Below are 24,823 nucleotides of genomic sequence, written 5' to 3'. Positions count from 1 at the left end.
CAATAAAGAGAAAATCATGGGTCAATATTTATTATTTACTGACATAGGCCAGATATTACTTTTATGTTTTGTGAGTGTGTTTATTAATTTATTTTTGCAAATACACATCACAGATTTTTATTATGACATTTATTATGATGACACTCAATTTTTATTATGATAAAATATTGTTAGTCTACAAGTATAAATCTACCATGCAAAAAGACAGATAATATTTAATTTTTTTTTTTTTTTGTGCACAAGCTAAACTTCAAGCTAAAAATTCAGGATACTATGGTTGGTGATTTCAATTTCTTTTTTTATATTCTTTAAAGTTACTATGTTTAAATGATAATAAATACCTGATAGTAAATTTCCACTTAAGTCAGAATTATACAAAACTATTTTGAAAACATTATCAGGTTCACACTAAAAGAAGTAAACAAAAACTACAAAAATTAAAGGTGTGGTTGCCATCAAAGAAAATCAGAATGATGTAAAAGGGAGACATGACCAATAAAAAATGTTTATTAGTCTACACTAATGGCGTAGTACACACTGAGCATATTTTTTTCAAGCATTTTAGTTTTAATGCACTCATTCGTAATACATGTCCATAATAACTTCGCACTCAAATAAAAATAATTTTCCTAATTTTATATATATAAAAACATGACAAAATATACATATAAATATATGTAGAAAATATATATTTATATATAAATATATAAACCATATTTCATAGCAATGAATCCTAGTTAGAATATTGCTTATATTAAGAAATTTCTCTGCTTCTATAAAAATATTAATAATAATAATCACAATAATAATAATAATAATAATAATAAACAACTTTATGCATTATTCTATAATTCTCAATCCATTAGGGCTCTACTGATTTTATCCTGTCCTACTCTATATTTATTCTACACCTTATACATGGACTATCATTTTATTTTTACTATTTTGCAATTGGTTTCATTGGTAATGTTATGCATTTTCTTTGAAAAAATCCCCCAAATTACTTAATATAATCACCACACACACACACGCACACACAATATATATATATATATATATATAATTTCTATTTTTCTAGGAGAATTATGGAATTATGGAATTATGATACATGAAAACAAAAACCTCTTTTTGTGTGATAAAAACATTTTATGTGTGATGTTTATGATTCTTTGCTATATGCACAGGAAAGTAGCCAGACTTTGAATGGTTTGAATGACCTCCAGACAGCCTTCTTCTTTGGGAATGAAAATGTTATCTCCTATCTCACCCATGCTTTAACTGAGTGGTGATGTTTAGCTGGATGTCTCCTTAAGCATTGAGTCTAACTCCCCTCCAAGCACCATTGCCTGAAGACCAGTGATAACAGCATACCTGTTCTAGCGCTGACCAGGGCCACTTTCTCGGATGCACTTTAGAGAAAAGGTGGCTGTGTGTTTAAGGTATTAGAACTAAATCCTTTGCAGCATGCATTTTTCTGTCTTGCTGCAGATGACCTTTCCTTGAATGAGTGGCATTTTGGGAAGATCTGAATCCTTATTTCTGAGGAAAGGAGCGCTTCGGGTGTCTGACCACAAGAGCCGGCACTGCATGCGCATGCGTATGTGTGTGCATGTAAGTATTTATTGACATGCAGCAAGCAGGGGTTCGCATTTAAGGCTTGATGTAGCCTACAGCAGCTGCAAAGAGAGAGAGAGTATGTAATTATGTTTTTGTGGGCTGGTTGCAGTTGTTGTGGGGAGTGCTGTAATTGTAGAACTCCCCCTTAAGAGGCAGGCTGGTGTAGAACTTGGAACAAGGCCATGCCTATAGGCTGGACATGACAAGACCCTTCCCCAGCATCCTTCCTTAGTCAGCCTTATTCTACTGCCCTGTATGCATAGCCCAGCTGCTCCCACTACTGGGTGAACTGTATGAGGTCGAGGGAGTGTTTTATCTACCTGATACTGCTAATAACAATTTCGCCCTGGGTGCAGCTGCCAATTTTTGGCAGAAAAAGAAAAAAAAGACATGCCTTCCTTTAATCGTGTCTTCTGACATTCAGCATATTGATTAGCGGCAAAAAATTACATGCACACACATACACATTCTTTTAGATATTTCTGAGTTGTTTACAGGTTGCTTGGTGTGAAAAGCATACATGTGGATTTTATTGATCCTCTAAAATGAAACCAACTGTAACTATAGCAATCATGTCCGAGGTACATATATAAATATGGATTTTCTTTTCTTTGCTTAATAGCTATTGTACCTTTCTCTTATGCTACCTGTGAGTGTGTGTGTGTGTGTGTGTATACATTTACATTTGCATTCAGGTATTTGGTGTGTGTGTGTGTGTGTGTGTGTGTGTGTGTGTGTGTGTGTGTGTGTTAAATAAGAGCTCTCTCCTGCATGTTGTGTGATTGTTCTTAGGTCCAGCTGTTCAGTGAGGTTTTGCCTCCTCGGCAGCCGCTCTGTGCCAGTTGTCAGGAGCCCTGGTCTCTGCCCACAGGCCCTAGGAGGGGTGGGTGTGAATTGTTATACATACTGGCCAGATGCTAAGAGAGAGAGAGAGAGAGAGAGAGAGAGAGAGAGAGAGAGAGAGAGAGCAGTTACGGTTTAATAGGAGCATGTTTAAGAGGGGTGACAAATTAAAGGGAAAAAAAACGGTGGCTGTTTGGCCATAGGCGGCACAGTGGTGTAGTGGTTAGCACTGTCGCCGTGACCCTTCAGGGTTCGGGTTTGATTCCCCGCCAGGCACGATTCCTGTTTCTGTGTGCATGGAGTTTGTAGTTCTCCCTGTGCTTGGTGGGTTCCCTCCCACAGTCCAAAGAAATGGAGATTAGGCTAATTGGCGTTCCCAAATTGCTGTAGAGTGTGTGTATGTGCCCTGTGATGGATTGGCACCCTAAAGTGGTATAAAAGATGAGTGAGAGAGTGAGTGTTTGGCTGTAGAGGATAATTTTGCTCTCATGTGTATGGCTGTAATTTCAACCTTGTACATATTTATCCTCTTCAGTGTTGCACCTGTTTTGTTGTTTCTTTCTCCTGTTACTCAATTTTAAGTATAGTTCTTTACACTCTCTGTTTGTGTTCCACCACTACGGTCAGAGCTAAAAAATAAATAAATAAATAAATAAATAAAACAGAGTGGCTCAGCAGGGAAACTGGGTGACACAAATCTGACAACATGCAGGAATCCCCAGATTTTTTTTCTCAGCCTCCTTTCTCTGTGCATCACATAAAGAAAATGACCATGAGCTATGTTCACCCACACTCTCAATTTACACAGTCAATTCAAAACAAAGCACGCATACACATGTCCACATGTATGTACAAGCATGCATTGCATCAATCTAGCTCACTAGCTCGCTCTCTATTGCAAAAACTCTTTAACGCCTGCCCTCTTCTTTTTAACATGCTCGGATATACAGTTCCTGTATATACTGCACATGGTGTGTGTGTGTGTGTGTGTGTGTGTGTGTGTGTGTGTGTGTGTGTGTGGCAGTGTGTGCGTGTGTGCATATGTGTAAAGTGAAATGCCTTCAGGGTATTGAGAGGCAGAGCTTTAAGGTATGATATGTTAATAAAATGTGTCAAGATGTCTGGATCCCATTCTCTCTTTATAAACAAACTTGCGGCATGCACCAAGCTAATTAGCAGGCCCATCTGCTCACTTGAGCAAAGTTAGTGATATTTATCAGAGAAACTGTAAAAAGACAAGCTCAGTTTGGCCCAGCAGATGACAAGTGTTATATAGCACAATTCAATTTCCTCCGTCTGCTCACCCCTTCTAGATTGTCAACCAATTCGATTTCAGATTATCTCCCTTCTCTCTGACATGAGTGTTTTGCCGTTATTTTCCCCCCATTCGTGCCTTTAGTGTTTCATAAGCCTAATGAGGGAATGTGTATACACACCAAACACACACATGCAGCTTTAATTGTGTTCGTGAATTGTCGAGCTTTTGCTAATCACTTCTGTATCTTTTAAAGAGGTGGGTGTTTGGCTGAGCATGTGCATGTTTTGTTCCCTTATTTTTTGGAAAGAAGAGAAGAGTACAGGGGCATATGAAGACTGAGCCATGGTATTCCCTGAACAGCATCATGCAAAGCTGTTAGCAGCAATTTGCTGATAGTACACTGATTGCGGCGGGCCAGGCCCCAGCTATTGTGCATGCTAAGCAGTGTGCCAGCGAGCTCGGGGCTGAGGGGGGAGTCGAGCTGAAGGCTCCATCTGCTCTTTCTGCTCCCCTGCACTGATGGAAGACTACGCTAATCTGGTTACTTGTCAGGACAGGTTAGTGAAAGCAGGCAAATGGCGGAGGCTGGGGCTAAACTGGTTGGCTGCTGCCGACAGCGTGGTTCCCGCCCCCCGCGCTTTGGAGTGATACAGTTGGCACAGGCTCTCTGTAATCAGCTGCACGACAGACTGAGTCTCACGCCGAGGAGTATGAGCAGTGAACACCCACACCCAAACTCAACCTTCTTCCTTTCACACAGAAGCTGGGAAAATGGAGGTCATCACACTGACACATATTGTGTTATAGAAATGCAGACGATGCAATTATTCCATTCGTTCATCATTCATTCATATGAAACCTAATTTATGTATATGTCAAATGTCAATTACCATTCAATTCTAGTATGCAAAATATTTTTATTTAGATTTTTATACAAATTATTTAGGGATAAATATTCGGTTGTTTAGTCAACTTAAATTAACTAGCTTACTGTGGCATATACTGCGATTTAGGAATTACTTACATGTCTTTAAAAATACAAGTCTACTTCTTAAGCTTCACGTTGAGTATGCAGTACGTGCTGGAAATTCCTTGGTATACCAAGCTCTCTACATATTTTGTACCAAGAGAAATTATTACTAGGGAGGTAAGAAACCGGCTGATTGGAGCATGATTAGAAACAAGAAGCGCCAAAAGTTTTAATAAGCAGGCATGTGTGCAAGACTATTGGAAGAGAGTGAAGCTGTCCAACCAGCAGGGACAGCTGTCTCTCTGGCCAGCCTTCAATCTGAAGAAAATATTAAACACAGTGTCGCTTGATATGACCACATTTTGAAATAAGAAAAAAGGAAAATAAATATGTAACCGATGAAATATCATGTAGTTCCTACTGAGTTGAGAAAAAAAAGGATTTAAACTTAATTTTTTACCTCTTAGACATGCGTTGACAAGCTGAAGAAATTGGGAATATAAATTGCAACAACAACAACAATAACAATAATAACAACAACAACAATAATAATAATAATCATGCATTTTTTAAAATCAGATTCTACTAAACCATTGTCACTGTCTATACACATGCTTAACATAAGAGGTAAACACATAAATACACTCAGCACCTTCCTGATGTGCCACCGTAGGCTCTCTTGTCTGGAGTGGGTGTGGCTGACGGACGAGCGCTCAGGAAACCGCCCCATCAATCAGTCGCACAGCACCTCCCTCTTCCATCGTACTGCCTGCGTCTAAGCCCCCGCAACATTTTTATTCAATTAGACAGCCCTCCTAAATCCCAGACTACATCCTGTAGGCCTTAGATGTTGTTTGTCTCTGTAAGCAATTTAGGGCCATAATGATTTTGTGACTTGTTATGCTAATTAGCATGGCATTCCCAGTCTGTGAGCTGTGGCTGTAGATTTATTGGCTGGTGGCTGGGAGGGAGAGAGAACAGAAAAGAAGGTGCAGTAATTAATCCTGTTAACCAAGGATAATTGGGCAAAAAATAGCCTCTGCCAATAGCTTTAAATGGAAGGAGTAGCAGTTAACCTTGTTTCCTGTGTTTTATTTAAGAGTTATTGTTTCCTCTTTTTCCCCACTTCCTCCTAGAATCCCTGCAAATCCTCAAGCCTGCTACATGGAAGGGGAAAGCAGGACCTAGAAAGACTATACCAGTTAGTTCCACAGTTTATGCTTACTCCGCAGAACAATACAATTCACCTTATTTGGTAAATATAAGAGTTACTTGTTAAGTAGCTGACCAGTATTAGGACCATGCATAAGAAACACCATGTTTACTTTTTTCCCCATATCGATTTCCCTTTCGATCTTTTTCTTCTGTATGACTCGAAGTGTAACTCCCTAAGCTGAGTCACATCGAAAGCTAGCAATTTCCCAGAAGTCTTAGTCATGTGCTGGACGTGTATTTTATTTGATTTGATTTTTATCATGATTAAAATAATTTCAAAAGACCTAACAATTCCTGTTTGTTATCTAAAGTATTAGTAAGAAAGTGTCTAAGGTTTGCCCTCATAAACACATAGCTCCGAACAGAAAAAGGGGACAGTTCTGTGATAACATGGGCCAAAGTGGACAGTCTCTTTCAGTTCTGCGTTCTTATCTTGTCCTTTGAGTGTCTGAAAGAGGGGAGGGAGTCAATGGGGGGGCTAGGCAGCCCATTACAGCTCAAACAGCTCTAAGTAAACATGTAATTAATAGCAGAAGTTCAGCAGGGACTCACTGTGGAGCTTAGGATCAGCTGCAATAACATCCACGGCTAACGCGTTCCACACGCTGTTCCTGTCCTTCGCAACACTTCTTCTGTCTTCCTGCTTCCCTTGCAGATAAATAGTTCCTGCTTTATTTAGAGGGCCTTTATTTATCTTTTGAAAAGTTGTAAAAACATATTTTGTTCAGTTAATAAGTATGGGAAATAAGTTTGTTTAGTCAATAAGTATATTAATAATAATAATAATAATAATAATAATAATAATAATAATTATTATTATTATTATTATTATTAAACATTTCACAGAAGTGTGTGTTAATTGTTTGATTAAATAATAATATATATCTTTTTTATAATGAGCATTGCTCTTTGGAACATAAATATATTCATTTCCTGATATTTCGCTGTGTGTTCATGCTGGGAAGCGATGTGCTGTCACATTTATGGTTACATTATTGTTTTAGTTAGTGAGATTATAAATGTACTTTTAGTTTTATTATGCATTTTGTCACATTAGGTCACATTAATTGCTCAAAAGGACAATGATAAGACGGTCATTTAAAAAAAGGAAAAGACGAAAGGCTAATTTGCCAATGCCTAGTATGTGCATCAAAGTTAATTAAAGAAAAGCAAACTCAGATCTTTCTGAGTCTAAAAACAGTATGTGTGTTTTCTCAGTGTGAACTTGTCTTGCCCCCAGTGTCCTGCTGGAGGTAAGTGTAACATCTTTAGCATGTCTATTGTCAGGAAAGGGCGCATGCAAAGGAGAAGACAAACCAAATTCAAAAGGGGGCAAGTACATTTCCTTGACATTCCCCTCTGAAGCAAAATAATCTACAGTAATTAAAGCATTTAAATAATTATTTACTTGATTTGTTTGTTTTTACGCTTTCTTTCCCCTTTCCCCTTGTCTTGTTTATTTATTTCTTTATTTTCTTCTTCTTGGAGGTTTTCACCATATGGTTGTAGATCAAATAATGTCAAACATTTTGCCCTTGCAAGTTTTTGCAATTTGCAGTTTTTAAATGTGAGACCTGTTGAAGGCACAAGTGATAATGGGCATGCTCTACCCCCCACCGCCTTCATCCCACCATATCTTTCTTCAATTAATGCTACAGCGGGAGTTTTGTGTAATAACACTTGCACTTGTGGGTTGTCCATGTGAGGTGGCAGGGAGGTGGTAGTGATGGGCAGAAAGGCCTGAAGAAAGAGAAAGAGAGCAGAGAAGAAAATATGATAAAAAAAATGCATTAAATTTAATAGCCAACCAATATTGCAGAAGACTACTGTTTTGCACTCACAGGAATGCTAAATGGTAGTTGTAGTGCATAAAGCATATAATGTCATTACGAGGAGGCAGGAGTACCTTAAGCTTTGTCTATCATTATTGCTGGGAGCTATCAGACTGGTGCCAGCAGGATGGAGGACGCCTTGACAGCTCTAATTACACATCACCATGGTGATCATTTTGGCCTGTCATGGACGCTGGACACGACCCACCCTCTCCGCTGTTTACTCTGATTGGACTGTCACTTGTCAGGTAAAACACACACACACACACACACACACACACACACACACACTCACACACACACACGAGTAACTGCAGTGTAATTATTGTAAATGTAGTAAAAGTTAAGTGTAGTACATCAAGAAAAGCAGGACCTCACAGAAAGAAGTGCTTCTGAGACTAAAACAGCCATATGTCCATGTTTCCAAAACTAGATAGTCAAACTGCATTGTGGGTAATGTAAAAATAATCAGTCATGACAAAAACAATCTGTCATTGAATTATAGAAAAAAAAATCTTTTTTTGGTTTTTGGCACAATTGAAGATTACATATTCATATATAATAATACTTGAAAGGCATTTATATATATGATAATAAGGATTTTTTTGTGCAACAAAATTAGCTTGTTATGACGTGACATAAGGTATAATATTGTTGGTTGTCATAAAGCATGTGTAATAACATCTGTGTTAAGCCATATGCTAACCATGGCATACCTTTTTTAAAATTTGCATATGACATAAACTGACATAATATGAGATGTATCATAACTATTACAGATAACAGCAACATAACTTATATTATAATTTATGACAATATATGGCATCTGGTTCATCTGGTTATATTAGTCTCTCCCTCTCTCTCTCTCTTTATCTATCACACTTACACACACATGGGTACATATACAACAATCAACCATAAAATTACACCATTGCCAGGTGACATGAACATAACCATTGCCTGGTGACAGGATCACAAGCACCCTAGGCTCACCCATGCCCGTGAGGACCAAAGCCCCATACCGCCTGAACCAGAGCACCCAGTGCATCACCGCTTAATGCACATGGGGGCCAAGGGCAAAGAGCCTGAGGCACAGACTTGGCCTCCAAATGCCCCAATCTGATTGAGAAGCCAAAAAACGAGTCCAATCCGCACCTAAAGTGTCCACTGCCAACGTCCTGGTGCCAGGAAACACAGCACACCTCCAGAGACACTGCAGACATATGCAGAGGTGCCGGACCTGCTCCAGTGACATAAGGAAAAACCCAAAACCTATAGGTGGTTTTAATCTTAAAGTTTTTAAAATGTCTAAATGTTTTTTGTTGATTGGTGTGTGTATGTGTTTCTGCGTATTATCATCCTTTTTTTCTTGATTATTCTCTAGAACCAGTTAGATCAGCAACATTTCAACATTTCACATATGTACCCAATGCAACAGCACATCTCTTCCTCCCTTTTCTTCTTCTTCTTCAGCCCCACTTCTTCTCCTGCTCTCTTGAAGGGGTAACTGAATTAAACATCTCAGCACTACTCTCCCCGCTGTTTCCTTTCATGTTTCATTTGAACTGGTCAGGAAGTTAAATGCTAAGTGTGAAAACCTATATGAAGTATGTGGCTTATTGGCTCAGGACACACTATTAATACATATAGGAGGGGCATGGAAGCTCACATATTCTTCCCTGCCCCAACAGGAAGCAGCTTTTTGTTCTTTTTATTGGGAAGGATGAAAGCAAAAGGCATCACTGGTGTTTATGTTACCTTTTTACTGCATGCTCGTTTATGTTTAGGGTCAGAAAGGGGAAACAAAGTAAACTACACTTTTGACAATGGGCTTCAGATCAGATTTAATTATAAGATCTTATTTATGTACTTCCTGTCTATTTTTTTAAAGAATATTTTATATAACACAATATTATGTAGTTATATATTTATGTGTCCTTTCAAACAACCCACATGAGGATAACTACTATATGGAACATTTGTTCTTTCTATCTGCTGTCTCTGGCATCTTGATAATGTCCTAATTGCCTTGGTGTGGTTGTCTATATTTGATCATTACGCTTAAGCAGTTCTGTGCATTCACTGGCAGATAAAAGGCAACTAGCTTTTGGTGATTGGGACTGCTAATGAGACTTTATGCCATGGCCTGCGATCTTTAAAATTGTTTTTCTTTAATACTATATCAAAGGCTTTATCTAAAGGCTAATTTCCCCTGACAGCCCATAATGACACCTCTGTGTTTAGCTGTGCTGCCATGCTCTCTCCAGCACGCCTTCCTTGGTACTGTAGAGGGCTGTACTCAAGGCTCCTATACTCAACATGCATTTTTCTATATTAAGTTGGTTCTTGCAGACATACCATATGGTGGGTTTTTGTTAACTTAGTTATAATTTTCTCCATTTTGTGTATTTATGAAGTGCTTTACTAATTACAATTTGACCATTCTAATATAATTATTACACTGTGGATTTAAATGTCATTGTACCTGATTGACAGCCCAAAGCGAGCAGTTCTCCTTAATGTAGCAATGTGTAAACATAAGAGGATATTTAAGCATTTGCATTCTCTACAGATGATTTAACACATACTGTATTTCTAGAACACCAGGATATGTTTTCCCTGCACTGTTTAGGTAAGCCTGTGCTCCCTGTAACCTTAGATGTCGCTTCTTGTATGATGGAATTGATTTGTTGATTTTGGTTATGGAAAGTGTTGCTCTAGCCTTATTGTTGAACTGTTGTCTTCTAACCTCTCCCATTATTAAGAAGTTGCAGCCAGCAGAACTGCTACTTACTCAATGTTTTTTGTTTATTGCACCATTCTGTGTGGAGACTGATATGCATGGAAATCCCGAGAGATCAGCAGTTTATAAAATAATCAAACCTGGCCCAAAAAACCTTGCCACAGGCAAAGTCACTGTTACAATCAAATTTTCCCCACTCTGAGGTTTGATGTGAACATCAAACATGATTTGATGGTCCTTAATTTTATATATTGTGCCACTGTCACATGATTGGCTGATTGGATAATTGCATGAATGAGCTTGTGTACAGGTTGTCTTATTAACTTCTTTTTCTTCTACTTCTTAAAAATACTACTACTAATAATAATAATAATAATACAATTTTTTTGTATTACGTTGGTGTAGTAGTTAGTACTGTGGCCTTGCACCTACTGGGTCGAGGGTTTGATTCCTGCATGAAGATTAGATTAATTGGTGTTACCAAAATTGCCCATAGTTTGATAATCCAGCGAGTGTGTGAGTGCCAATTGATTGATACTTACTGTATACCATAAGTCTCCTGGAATAGTCTGCAGGCTGCCATGTAACCCTGTACACAGGATATGTGGTATAAAAAAGTGAATAAATAGGAAAATGTTTTTGTAGCTGCACAGAAGACATAAAATGCTGTAATTAACAATAATACTCATTTAAAAAGCCTAAATGAACAAATTCTCATTATCTAAGGGTTTTACAACCTTTTGTTAGCCAGACTAGCTTTGATTTCTTGAGAAGCCAAAGAAAATAAAGAAACCTATTACTGTATTCATATCCTTTAAAAAAAATAAAAATAAAAAAAGTAAACAACTGCAGGATTGAAAGATTATTGCTAATGATTTTTATTAACTCATCCTATATTAATGGTGACATTTCCGGTAATCATTATCTCTTTCTCTGAGCTTTAAATGTGTTTACAGTGACAGTCCCGCTGTGGCACCCTGACACTTCAGGGTATATTCCAGGTCAGAAGAAATAAAAAAGAAATTCTCTAATGCAAGTTACCAGAGTTGATAAGCTGACATGTATCTGCAGTTGATGCAGATCCTGAAGCACAGAATACCTGGACTGACAGGAAAGAGTTGAGCTTAACCATGCCATGGCGTGGAATGGAGTGCCGCAGCAGGTGGCGTAGGGAACAGCTCACCCTTACACCTTCAGCAGGTGTGATAAAGAGATTAAATTATAGATACTTCGACAGAGATTCACCATTAAGGAAATAAGCAGTACTATCCTAACTCATTTATTGGAGAAAGACATGTGTACTGTACATCATGTGTAACACACCGCTCAACTATAATTATACCATGCAATTTTTTTATTTTATGTTTAATAAGTGACAATATGATTACAATCAATGTAGAGAGTATAAACTTACCTTTGGCAAGATGCTCCTGAGGGACTGATGATTTCAGTTTTCCAAACCGGTTGCCATGTTAGCTTTATTTTAACTGGTTAACCCGTGCTTCATCACTTAGAATTTCTGAAAACATATCATAAATCATGTGAAATTCAGGCTGAAATGCTTATAGTGACATATTATAACTGTTTAGACTGTCAAATCCAGTCTTAGTTTTAATATATCATCTTAAAGTTAAATGAAGCTAAACACACTCCCTTTAATTTTTTATTAAGATAAATAAACTGTATTATTTATGGTAAATTCGCACTATGTTGTATGCACACTAAAATACACTATATGGCCAATATTTTCTGGACTCCCAGCACCCATATGTTTTTTACAAATATTCTATTGCCAATTGTTATGTGTGTATATATAAGAGTGTTTGTTAATATATGGTTTAAGATAGGAAGAGTGAAGGGTGAAATTTAGGGGACATTTATTTTTTCAATGATATACACTCACTCACTCATCTTCTATACCGCTTTATCCTGTATTCAGGCTCGCGGGGACCTGGAGCCGATCATAGGGCACAAGGCAGGGTACACCTTGGACAGGGTGCCAATCCATCACAGAGCACACACATACACACACTCACACACCCATTCACACACTACGGGCAATTTGGGTACGCCAATCAGCCTAACCTGCATATCTTTGGAGTGTGCGAGGAAACCAAAGTACCCGGAGAAAACCCGCCAAGCACGGGGAGAACATGCAAACTCCATGCACACAGAGACTGGAATCGAGCCTGGCCAGGAATCGAACCCTGGAGGTGCAAGGCGACAGTGCTAACCACTACACCACCATGCCACCAATGATATACACATTCATATTAAATATTGATTTTTTCATAAGGGTATAAATGTGAGGATGTTTCCTTGCTAATAACAAAGCAAAGGGTTACTGTTATTTAAATCTATGTATTATTTAACATGATATTCAAACAAATCTATAAACAAGCATTTTTGGATTAACAGATGCTTGATGTACCAAAGAAGGGTTAGTCTAAACTGTAAAAAAAAAAAAATAATAATAATAATTGGGGATATGCAAAGGGCTTAACAACAATGAGTTCTACTGAAAGAAAGAACTTTATCTGGACACGAGGCCTGCTTGTTTAAGGAAGTCACCTGATCGCACTGTATGAATTTACTTAAACAGACTGAACAGTTTTGGACTGTTTCCTTTCAGATAACATCTTGTAACCGACCCAAAAGCCACACACCACATATGGTTATTAAAAATTCAAGGTCCTCTGAAGCTTCTTTTTTCTCTCTGAAGGAAATGTCTTCATCCCCTATTTCCATTGTTTTATTTTTATCTACAGTGTGTCTTTCTGCCATGTAACACTATATATTTTTGTACCTTTAATTAATGAACCGACAGCTTATAAAGTGCACTCCACCCCTTCACACAAATAGTACATTCCAACAAGTCATACGTAACACGACTGTAGAAGGGGGTATTCATTTGGGCAGATCAGAATTTTTAGCATCAGTTAAGTTCAGTTGAGTGTTGTAAAAACTTTAGTGAACTTTAAATGACCTTGAAGGTAGCATGATATGTCCAGTATCTTCCAAACTCAAGGGGTTTTCTGAAAATGATATAAAAAGCAGGAACCATTAGGGACTAGCAGTTCTATGGAAATAAGCAGGCAGATGAGCAAATCAATCATATTCAAATCAAATCAGTAGTATGCAGAATGACTTTTTGCTTTTCTCTACACTTTGTCTGTATTAGGTTCATGTTGGGTTTTGATCATTTCTTACAACAAGAAGGAACATCTTTAATGGGCAAAGGAATATGAAAATTGAATCACTGAGAAGCAAAAAATTTTTTTTTGAACAACTGCAGGTTACATTTACAACAGAATATTGGGTTCAAGCAACACATAGCAGTTCTTTTTGGTTAACCGTACATGGCAATTGTGGCAGAGTGGCTATGTATAAAAAGGAGCATATTAACCTTTTAGTATATAGTTTAAAGAAGTTCTGACCAAGTGCATCACTTTATGTCTACAGTTTATCCACACATGGTTGAGCACTTTCAGCGTGATAATACCCCATGTTGTGAGGTGTGCATTGTCACTGTTCCAAGAAGATGAGGTATTATGGTTTCAGTGATCTGCACAGTCCCTACAATTCCACTTCATTGGTGATTTTTTGTCTTAAATGTAAATATACTGCATTGTTCATATATTTGGCAAACATTTAATGTGGTATCATATAAATGTTTTCTTTTCTCTTATTACTGTTTGTCTTATGTTTTGTCAATCGTATGGTAGCTTTAACATGTAGACACAAATGTCTAAAAGATATTTAACACCTCGTCCCTTAAATACAGCCACGAAGGTGTAGGTTTCTCTGAGTGTTCTGACTTTTTTTTTTTATTATTGGCTTAGCCACAGCATGCCAGTGTGTCACATATACCGAGTCACTAGATCAGTGTCGACCCCTTTGTTTGTGTGATATGTGTGTCGATGGATGTGCAACGGGAAGCTATCTTTTTAGATCTATTTTGGATATTTCATGCCTCCAGCATTCCTTTTCCACAGATAATAATGAGTCTTATGTGTGTATCTATTGATGTGTGGAGACTGGTGATGAGGTGAGTATGTATAGAATGTGTGTATGTTCTCTTCAGGGACGTATGGTAGGTTAATGATAGGATATGAAGGGAGGATGGGTTTTCTGATGTAGCTGTGAAGGGCAGTATGTGTGTGTGTGTGTGTGTGTGTGTGTGTGTGTGTGTGTACGTGTACACGTCAAGAATGAATAATCAATGCTGCATGGGTGCAGGTCTGTTCATGTGATATGTTCACAGCGTTTACAATAATTTCACAGACCTTATCTGAATCTTGAGTAAGATGGACACAGTGTGTGTGTGTGTGTGTGTGTGTGTGTGTGTGTGTGCGTGTGTGTGTGTGCATCCATATGTGTATATACGGTGGTGGTGGCATATGTGGTGACTGCATTTACATATGCATGATATCATAGAAATGGGTGTTACACATACCTTGTCCCTGAGATCTTGGTTAGGTGTTCATTCATCAGTCTCAGCTTTGCTGCCTGTATCTACTCAGTAGTTTCCATCTCTCTTTATGCAGTCCTCATTTATGCACCTGATACATATTCCATTAAGTGTCTTCTATTTCTGGTTGTATCATTTTATATTCAAGCACAGTTCACTCAACATCATTCTCTCAGAAGAAAGGGATGAATGGAAGGAGGAGGAAGAATAGAGAAGTATGTGCTGGCTGTGTCAGAGTGGTCTGAGGGGATAGCAGGGGCCCTCAGCAGGCTGCCACTCTCAGATCTGCTCTCTACACACACCAGGCTTAGCTAAAGGAACAGCAGGGCAAAAGCTCCCTTCCTGGCCCTTGTTCTCTAATTAAAGTACTATAAAACAAATAAAATTTTAAATGCATTATACTACTGTCAGCATAAAATTTAACACAGGGATGGGTTACTAAAATATACACAGTGTTTTTTAATGTCTAGTTTTCACATTTATCGATTTTTTTCCTCCATATTTTTCTTGTTCTATTCCTTAGTGGTCAACGCCTGCCTAAATGTACACTATAACCTCACATTTTCCTGAAATAGGCAGTATTCAGTGGTCTGGTTTGATCCCTTTGAGCGTGTCAGGCCTTCTCGTCTGGCCAGTATTTTTAAAGCAGCAGGTAGTCACAGGCAAGCTGTTGGAGAGTCAGCATTCTTTAGTCTCGGCTGTTATTCACCCACAGATGGAGACCTTATGAACTCTGACAGAGGTCATTGCTAAATTGCATATTTTATGAATTTGTGTTTTACTTGGACCCTTTGAAAATATATTTGGGGCCTTAGAGACATTATAAGGGAAGGCAAAGTAAAAGAAAGAAAAAAGATAGTTTAATATTTTTTCCCCAGTTTTAATTTCTCTTCTGTATTTGCAGTATTTACCATAGCTGTTTGCAAGGATTTATTAGAAAACACTTTGGCAAGTGTCCAAATTTTTCTAGACCAGTCTGATCTGCTTTTTATGTCCCTGACTGTCTGGGCAGAGCCAACAAAAACAATGGTGTCTGACCATACTGGAGATGAGACATTCCCTGGTGTGCCTTTACAAATACTACAAAGGACCATAACCATATTCCTTAACAAATGCCAATAGTATAATTATTTTTAACTTTTTTGTATTGGTGTAATTTTTTTTTTTATTAAAGTGCTCATCTCCTTATAAAAGACAAAAAAAAAATCACAAGTTCCTATTTGTAAATGAGCTGCATTTATCCAAAAGCATAGCATCTTCCCCCAAACATGTTAGTAGTTAGTAAGTGAATGTCATCACGTGTTTGTGATGGCACTAAGCTACCTCTCTTTTCTGTCTGATTGGTTCTGCTTATCAGTTTTCTTGATAGAGTCACCAGGATGCATTATCACAGATCAATTCACATTGGGATTTTAGGCCCAGCTCAGAGAATCTGTTTTCAAACCATCCACTTTGACTGATTTATGTTCACATAGAAAGACTTGGGCCTCAGTAGCTCACTTTCAACATCTCTGCTGACCCTTTTACTCTTAATTCTAGGATTCAGTATGTTATTTTAAGTAAGGACAGGGGTGGGCGCACGGTCACTGAAAATACTTGGTCTAGTTCACTAGGATAGTGGTCATAATAATAAGAGACTTTTTTATCAGAAGGTTAGCAGAATTTGAGAAAGGCCCATGATCAGCAGGAACTGATGGGTAAGTGGACCACGTTATCAAAAGTAGGATAAAACATCATACTGCGACTGTATTGTTATAGCGTATTGAGTTTGTATTATGTTCTGCAATACGTTAAACACAGTTTAAACCTGTATGCTACATGGTGAAAATTGTTTTGCATTATATTGACTCAGTAGGTAGAGTGTAATGTCTCATGAAAATGTTTGACAGCGTGAAGCTGGTTTTACACTGTGCTTGTCACACTGTATGAGATGATCCCAGAAAGTATTCTTCAGCAGCCTGTATAGACCGAAACTACAAAGTTACTTACTATGTTTTGTCATAAAGTACTATGTGCTTAGCAATGAGAACAGGTTTATAGCTCTCAACTGAAAATAATAAAAAATGTTTTATATTGAGATTAATAAACACAGTAAATAAACACTATTAAAATTTCATTTGCTTGCTAATTAGCTAGCTTCACATCTTACCATGTGAAATTCCGTTTTGTGGTAAAACATGGAGACATTTTGTCTTCTTGGGGTCAACACTACAGAATCACCTATTTACATTTCGGTTAGTTTTTTTTGTAATAACAAGTAAAAAAAAATTTGGACAATATTTTATAAGAGGTATACTACAATTACAATATAGGACACAATAATAAATGGAAGAAGTCTTTTTTTAAATAATAAATATTATAGTTGGTGGCACAGTGGCTTAGTGGTTAACACTGGCTTAGAGCATCAGCAGCATCAAAGCATCAGCACTCTCAGAGCTCTGATGTCATAGTGCTTGGACCCTAATAAATAAATGGCATAGTGGCTAGCCCTGTCGCCTCTCACCTCCAGGGTCCAGGTTTAATTCCTGTGTCTGGTCAGTGTGCATGGAGTTTGCATGTTCTCCCTGTGCTTGCTGAGTTTCCTGAGCACTATGACGTCATAGCTCTGCATCAGCACTATTAAAGCATCAGCCCTTCACGTGACATCAGCACTTTTTGACGTCATGGCTTTGATAGTGCTGATGCTTTAATAGTGCTGATGTCATGTGAAGGGTTTTTTTTATTCCTCTAAGGATTAGACACAAGATTTTGCTGAAAACATGGAGCTGAACAAATTTTGCTATGCATATCAGGGGTTCTACACAACATTAAGTCAGTTATTTCGGGTTTTTTATAAAATGCACCCAACAGATTTTTATATAATCCTAATAGAGGATTTATATGATCACCATCAAACTGAACCAATATGATCTCAGGGCATTGTGAAATTTTTGATATCTCTAACTGTTCAGCCTTAAAACCTATGTTGAAGAGTGACTAATGACTTCCTGAGTGAAATCATATTGGGTGTCATAATGTTAAGTGACATCATGGGGTGATGCTTTTTTCCAGCATCTGGCGCTGATGGTTTGGTATCTTAGGTTGTAACTGGTGCTGCCAAAAGATAAACAAACAGGTAGAACATAAAACGAACATAAGAGCACAGACGGTTTGAGCCTCTTTGTTTTATATTGTTTTGCTAAGTTTGGGCTGTGCAATTAAGGTATGATTTGCACTTTCAATTCTTTACTCTGATTTGTTTGAACAGTAGTCGAATAACATAGAGCAGCAGAGGGAGTAACATGGGATCTCTTGTGTTGGCTCACTCTCTTTAACAAAAAGCCCAGAAAAGAGAAAAAGAATGATGGAAGGGCAGAGTGGAAGAATGTCAGACCATGCTGTACACTGTGTATTCACCTGAATTCACCATGACACATCTGGCTTTAAAACCTGTCTTTGTATGTGACCAAATGAAATGTGGAATGTCCTTCATTGTTACACTTCACTGCACCATTCAATGACATGCCCTTATTCCCTATCACAAGCTCTCAGGTGCATATACCTCGGATAGATTGCCCGGCTGTTTGTCATCTGGCACGTACCTGTCTTTTCATGCAGCGGTTGCTTTTACTTCCACTACCAACCTCTGTGCTTTATTCACCTGGTCAGGTTGAGTATGGAGACTTGGATGTACAATTCTTACCAATGATAGATGTGATTATACAGGAAGTTCTTTCTTGGTGTAAATCGGAAGGAAGTGTTTGTTATAGTGGGAGGTTTGGTACCTAGCTGTGTTCCTTTTGATTCCTGTGGTGCCTTCAACACACTCTATCCCTGTGTTGGGTATTGTTCACCCACGCCACTCTTCAGGAGACAGCAGCCTTTCCTGCTGAGAGGCTACACAGCAGAATGAGAACAGTACAGGATTCACATTTTCGTTATGATACTTATGAGATTTTGTTCTGTTCTTCTTTTTTTTTGTAGGATTGCCTATTCAAGATTATATCACAGCTGTGTTAAATTATGAAATCTGATTGGTCAAACAGTGTAGATTCAGTTTCAGTAACAGCATGGCTTTGACATAAGTACTGACTATCTATCTATCTATTCGACTATCCATCTATCTATCTAAAACAGAAATTCTGCTTGTCCCATCACCTGTGTTTGTTTGACCACATACTGTAGTTCTGTCAAAGGCGTGTCAACAGTAGGCAGCGTCATCATTAAATTTTATGTCGTACTGTGAGTGTGTCGCAGGCGTTCCTCACTGAATGTAACAGTAGGTAGTGTCATCCACTGCAAAATCGTGTACGTCAGGCCAAGCTCATAGCTACTGAAACCTCCGATCAGACCGCGATGCATCTACAGTGACAGTGCGTACGACAGGCAGAAGTACAGAGGTAGGGGCTGTCAAAAGCATTGGACCAGGGTGAGGAGCAGCAGCGAGTTAACCACACACTCCATTTGCAAGTAATGGTAGCACACATGCATCTGGATCTGCACATGGGCAGAGCCACAGGTAAATCTCATGTAAATATATACTGTATGTATGCAGGTGGAGCTGTGGGCAACCTCTAGATTAAAATAATAGTTTAATATTTTTTATATTTTTTTATTTTTCAATCACAGGGACTTGTATGATGGACAATAACATAAGCCTAAGATAATTTTAAATGCCTTAAAACTAGGTGTTTTATTTAACAAATATATATATATATATATATATATATATATATATATATATATATATATATATAAGGGTTTAATATCAACAATTATATATATATATATATATATATATATATATATATATATATATATATATATGTATATATATATTTTTTTCACTTATATATATATATATATATATATATATATATATATATATATATATATATAATTGTTGATATTAAACCCTTTGGTATGGTGATATCTAATTAACATTTATGAAAGTAGTGCTACCTGTTACAACAAGGCAGTATGACTAGCAGTGCTGACTGTCTACTCACTTTATAATAATAAATGTATAACTCAATAATAAATTTAACTGCACAATAAATATTTAAAATGTTCATAGTTACACAGTATGACATGGTGCTCATATGATGAATATGTGATATTAAGTTTTTACAACTGTTCCATAAACGCCATTTATTATTAACAGGTTGTGATTTGTTTGTTTTTTTAATCAGTGATATTTGTTTGCTGAGCTGGCAACCAATAGTTAGTGAAATTAACAGGGACGAAAGACGTTTTAAGTTCTTACTAGTACCACATAGCCAAAAGATAAGAAGAATAAAACATGTAGGTGGTGGACAGTCCTGAGACACTTATAAAATTTACTTTATATTTGCACTTATTCCGCTTAAAAATATCAGTTGACTTCCGGCTGCCAAAACTGAATCACAAATAGCGTTAAATGGAAGGTTAGTGTGCTATGTAGGAGTGTACAGTCCCTTGTTTCACACACTTAGTAGTGCCCTTAATCAGTGATAAGTGATGGATTTGGGATTTAGTCTTCTTGTTAGCAGCTAGAAAGTGAGAGCTTTGTAGCATGCGTTAGCACGCATTTAGCCGCTCGTCAAATGCGTCTTGTTCAGTCAGATTACTCGGTCAGAAGTAACCGTGATATAACCCTTTTTGGCAAATTATTAAGAGGATAATAACTCTCTTGAGAATGTACTGTTGAATATAATCAAACTCGGATTACCTACTTGCAAATGTATCACACAACCATGATTATTTTCCTTTAACTTCAAGCACATTGTGTTTTGTTCCTTACTTAATTCACTTTTCTACCGGACCAGATTGAAAGCAGTGTTCATGGAGCCCTCAGACCTCTGGAATGACAGCGCTTATCAGCAACCCTGCAGGAAGTGGAATGCTTTTTAGTCATAGCTGTGTATTTTTCACCCACCTTTTTAATTTACCCCTCTTTTCCTGCTACTGTGGGTCAGCAGCTGTCAGATGCTAAGTCTACTGGCATGGCCTGCCCGCTGCCGCGCCACTCTCTGCTGTCCACCTCCCAGTCCCTTCCAGCAGGACAGGGAGCTGTGTTAAGTGAACCGAAGCTGATGGTGTGCCACACAGATGTTGCTCCCATTTCCTTTATAAGCAAGTCTTCCAAATATCCTTGAGGGGGCTTGGCACTGGGGCTAGCCTCCCCAATGATAAAACTTCACCAACTGAAAAGGCAGGGAACAAAAGCCTGTTTCTAGTGCAGGTGGTCTGACAATCAAATTTGCCATGCTGGTGGGCAGGTAGGCAGGGTTGGGCAGAATGCCCTAAAATATTATTTCAGTAACTTTTTTCATATTTCAGTATCTCATTGGTTAAAGTGTTGGGCTACTGATCGGAAGGTCGCAGGTTCAGGCCCCACAACAACCAAGCTGCTACTGAGGGCCCAAACTCTCAACTGCATAAAACATAAGTGGCGCTGGAAATGGTGTCTGCCAAATGATGTAAATGTAATGTACATAATTATTGATATATAAATTTCATACTATTAATGAGGTAGGAAACAGTTTCAACAGGTTTGTTACATATTAAGCATAATGTGTTACATAACACAATGTGTATGTGAGTAACAAAGAATAGAAACATATTTTGTTTGTATTCAGTACAATTCTAGATATTACATATATATATATATATATATATATATATATATATATATATATACATTTAAAGTAAGGGGTATATTAAGTTTAGGGCTGATTCCCAAATAATTTGCAAGTTTTTCTCATGGCTATAGCATTAACAAAGCAATAACAACAAAATACTGACATGTATTGCTACATATATTACACACTGATACTGCAGTTTTTGTTACTGAGTACCACTTCATCATGTGACTTGAGACGTAGCTGATGTAGTCTATGACACATGATGTGTTGCATACTCCAAAGGGTGGAAATGGCTAAGGTGATAAAGTAAGTTTGTTTTATTCCTGCTCTTAGTCAGGAAAGTTTCCTTGCACAGTTCACACACAATGGTGTTCTCATATCGGTCAGACTTAAAAACAAGCAACAATTTCCTCACTGCCTGGACGCATTTTCTCACTCCACGTTTTCTCTTTTGTTGTGCCACATGTCGATTGTGCAACCAAACCTGCTAAATAATTGGCTTCTTGCTTGTCACTTGTAGCATGCTCTATTATTAAAAGATTTAATTGCCTGTTCATGAGCATTGGGGGTGGCCCATGCTTTGTATTTGTCCATGCAACTGAACTTAGCATATTTGTTATGTGCTTTCCTGGCAGTTTATATTCAAGGCATTTAAGTGCAACTATCAGACAATCTATCAAATCCTTTTCTTTATTAATGAAGTATCTATTGATGGTGCATATTGCCATTGTTTAATTCACAAGGCCTACAGGTAGGCTGCAGGAATCTGTGCTGCTTTCTCATCCTCCACTTCTTCTTTCTTAATCCTGTTAACTGTATCTATTACAGCCAGGCTACCCAGGCCTCATATCTTATACCTGCAGGACGATTTGGCCTTGCTTAGGCAAAATGCTTAGCTACCTTGAAACAAAGTCACATCTGGCCAAGGAGGTATGATGTGAGTCAGTGGCCTTATTAAAAAAGAAAACATATTAGTGCAAGACAGAACATGGGCTAAGTTTCTGAAGCTGTGAAGTCCCAGCAGAGGTATGGAATTAAAGGCCGTGTTTTGACACATAGACTAATGATGGCTGGCTCTGATTGATGAGGCAGGAGATGTTGACAGGAATGATTCTTTGTTGCCAGCTACAGGGTGGCAAGAGGTCAGTTGGTGGTCCTTTGTAAGGAGTCGCAGGTCACCGAATGAAAACTTTCTCAACTTGTGATCATCCTGACAAAGCCAGATGTGGTTGATTAAATCTCTCTGAAGATGAGACACTCATTACACAATGTTCCAGGCTACAATTATTTTCTCTGCTACTATGCTGGTTCTGGGTTCCATGCTTAAATGCTAACCACATTGGCCTCAGACAAATAGGGGTGTAGTTGCATTATTTTGCTAAGTGAGAGGTCCTCAAGACATCTTAACAGGTTTACTCAAGTGAAGACTGCAAATGCCTTTCAGTCTTTGATAACTCATTAAATCCCTATGTTTACTTGGCAAAAATGCAGGTGTGTTTATTAAGATTTTAGTTAATCCAGAAGTGAGAATTTGTCTTTAAAGAGGCTGGCCTGAAGTTGCTGTGCATTAAGATGTCAAAAATGCAAGTCCTGAGGATCTGTATGTATTTTTTAAATGTATGAGTCTGTTTTGCTTTTAATCTCTAAATTATATTAACTGCTTTGTTTGTGTTTGATCTGTTACTGTTTCCTGCTGTGAGGGGTGGCGGCATGCACTAAGACCTCATCCTGATGACATGGATTCCCAAAGGCTTGGTTATGCCACCCCTGGCCTCTTCCACTTTGTGAAGCCTGTGACCAAACATCAGGGGTCTTCCTCACCCATGTGCAGGGATGCCACTGTCACAGTGAAGACCCCCCGGGGTCAAATTGGTGACTGCATCATGGTATCACTCTGTGCAGGTTAGTGACTAGGCTTGTTTCCTGCAGGAAATGTGTCAGAGTGATTGATGAGGGCTGCATTGTTCTACCTGCGCCCAGATTTTGTTTTACTTTCCCTTGCTTTACGTCAGGGATGTGTACCATAGCCGACACCGGCCCCTTCACACCCAAGATAGGTCCAGCTGCAGATGGCAACATGATTAGAATCCGACGTATGATCTGTGATGATCCTGGCACAAGGCACGTTGCCTGGCACAGGTTTTGTTTTCCTGCAGGTGGATTATGGGAGCTTCAGAGAGCCCTTGTCAGGTGGAACTGTGCCACGCGAGCTCTCACAGGAGCACTAAGGCCATGTTGATGCAGCAGCAGGCCATTGCCTCTAGCTCTTCCCATTCCTCTGCTTGTATTGGCAACCTGGCTGATTTTCCACACGTTTTCCCCTGTGCAGACTAACTTTCATCTGCTCTGAAAGGGGGTCAGAGGTCGTAGCCCCTCCGCACCCTCAGCTCAGATCAGAGTGTTTATCAGTGCAGTGATTTACATTTAATAGTGAGGAGCCTCCCCAAACAGAGCAATTAAGCTGAATGGGTGTGCACCCTGATCAAATAACCTCACACTTTTATGTGTTTTCTTTTATTTGAAGCCTGGTGTTTTTAATACAGACATTTATCCATGTTTTTCTATTTACACACATATTTCACTTTCCTAAATCTGGCATTAATGCCCACATAATTTTTGTTTGCTTTCTTCAGTGAGACATACAGTAGACTGTCACAGATGTTATCTTAACTGTTGCGGTTAACAGTGCTGAATACAAATATTGTTTGCAAATCAATATAGTTGTGTGTTTCAGTAGACACCTCATTTGCTCACCCTTAGCCATGTAAGAAGATCATCTCTGCTATCATTGCATCTTGTTAGATCTTTGTCCCTGAACCCCCAAGCCCACCCTCCCCCTTTTCCCCCATCTTTGTCCCCTTCTTCATTCCTCCTTTCCTCTTGTGTGAAAGGGGTTCTAATTATTAAGGGACCGGTTCAGTGGTGCCCATCAGAGCGTGGGGTTTCTGCTCTTCTCTGACTAGGCCTGGGTCAGATTCAACCAGGGGCCAGGGCTGCCCTTTGGTGAGTTTGGAGATTTATTCTAATAAGTACTGCACTTTTGACAGGTTAAGAGCTGACCTCTGCCACCCGCCAGATAGCCCAGTGTCAGCCTCCTTGTGTTGCCTGTCCGCTTCCGTTGGCGGGGCAAGGAAATGTAAATTAAACGCAGCATAAAAATAGATTATGGGTCATGTACTTCTTGCTGTTTCTCTCTTTTTTTCCTTCCCCTCTCTCTCTCTCTCTCTCCCTCAGTTTCTCTCTCTCTCTGTCTTCCTCATTCTCTCTCT

At 38.5% G+C, this 24,823-nt stretch overlaps 1 long non-coding RNA gene across 1 annotated transcript; it reads right to left on the bottom strand.

Annotated features, from left to right (window-relative positions):
* Nucleotides 1-5,289: 5,289 nt before the first annotated feature.
* Nucleotides 5,290-6,578, bottom strand: LOC128524685 (uncharacterized). Its single transcript, XR_008360562.1, has 3 exons — nt 6,456-6,578; nt 5,765-5,872; nt 5,290-5,649 (listed from the first exon to the last, which is right to left on the bottom strand). It is a non-coding gene; the product is annotated as an uncharacterized LOC128524685 (long non-coding RNA).
* Between the last annotated feature and the right edge of the window lie 18,245 nt (nt 6,579-24,823).

The sequence above is a fragment of the Clarias gariepinus genome, chromosome 5, assembly GCF_024256425.1.
Source record: "Clarias gariepinus isolate MV-2021 ecotype Netherlands chromosome 5, CGAR_prim_01v2, whole genome shotgun sequence".
NCBI lineage: Eukaryota > Metazoa > Chordata > Actinopteri > Siluriformes > Clariidae > Clarias > Clarias gariepinus.
The sequence above is the reverse complement of the archived record's forward strand: the minus strand, read 5'-3'. Positions and strand labels throughout refer to the sequence as shown.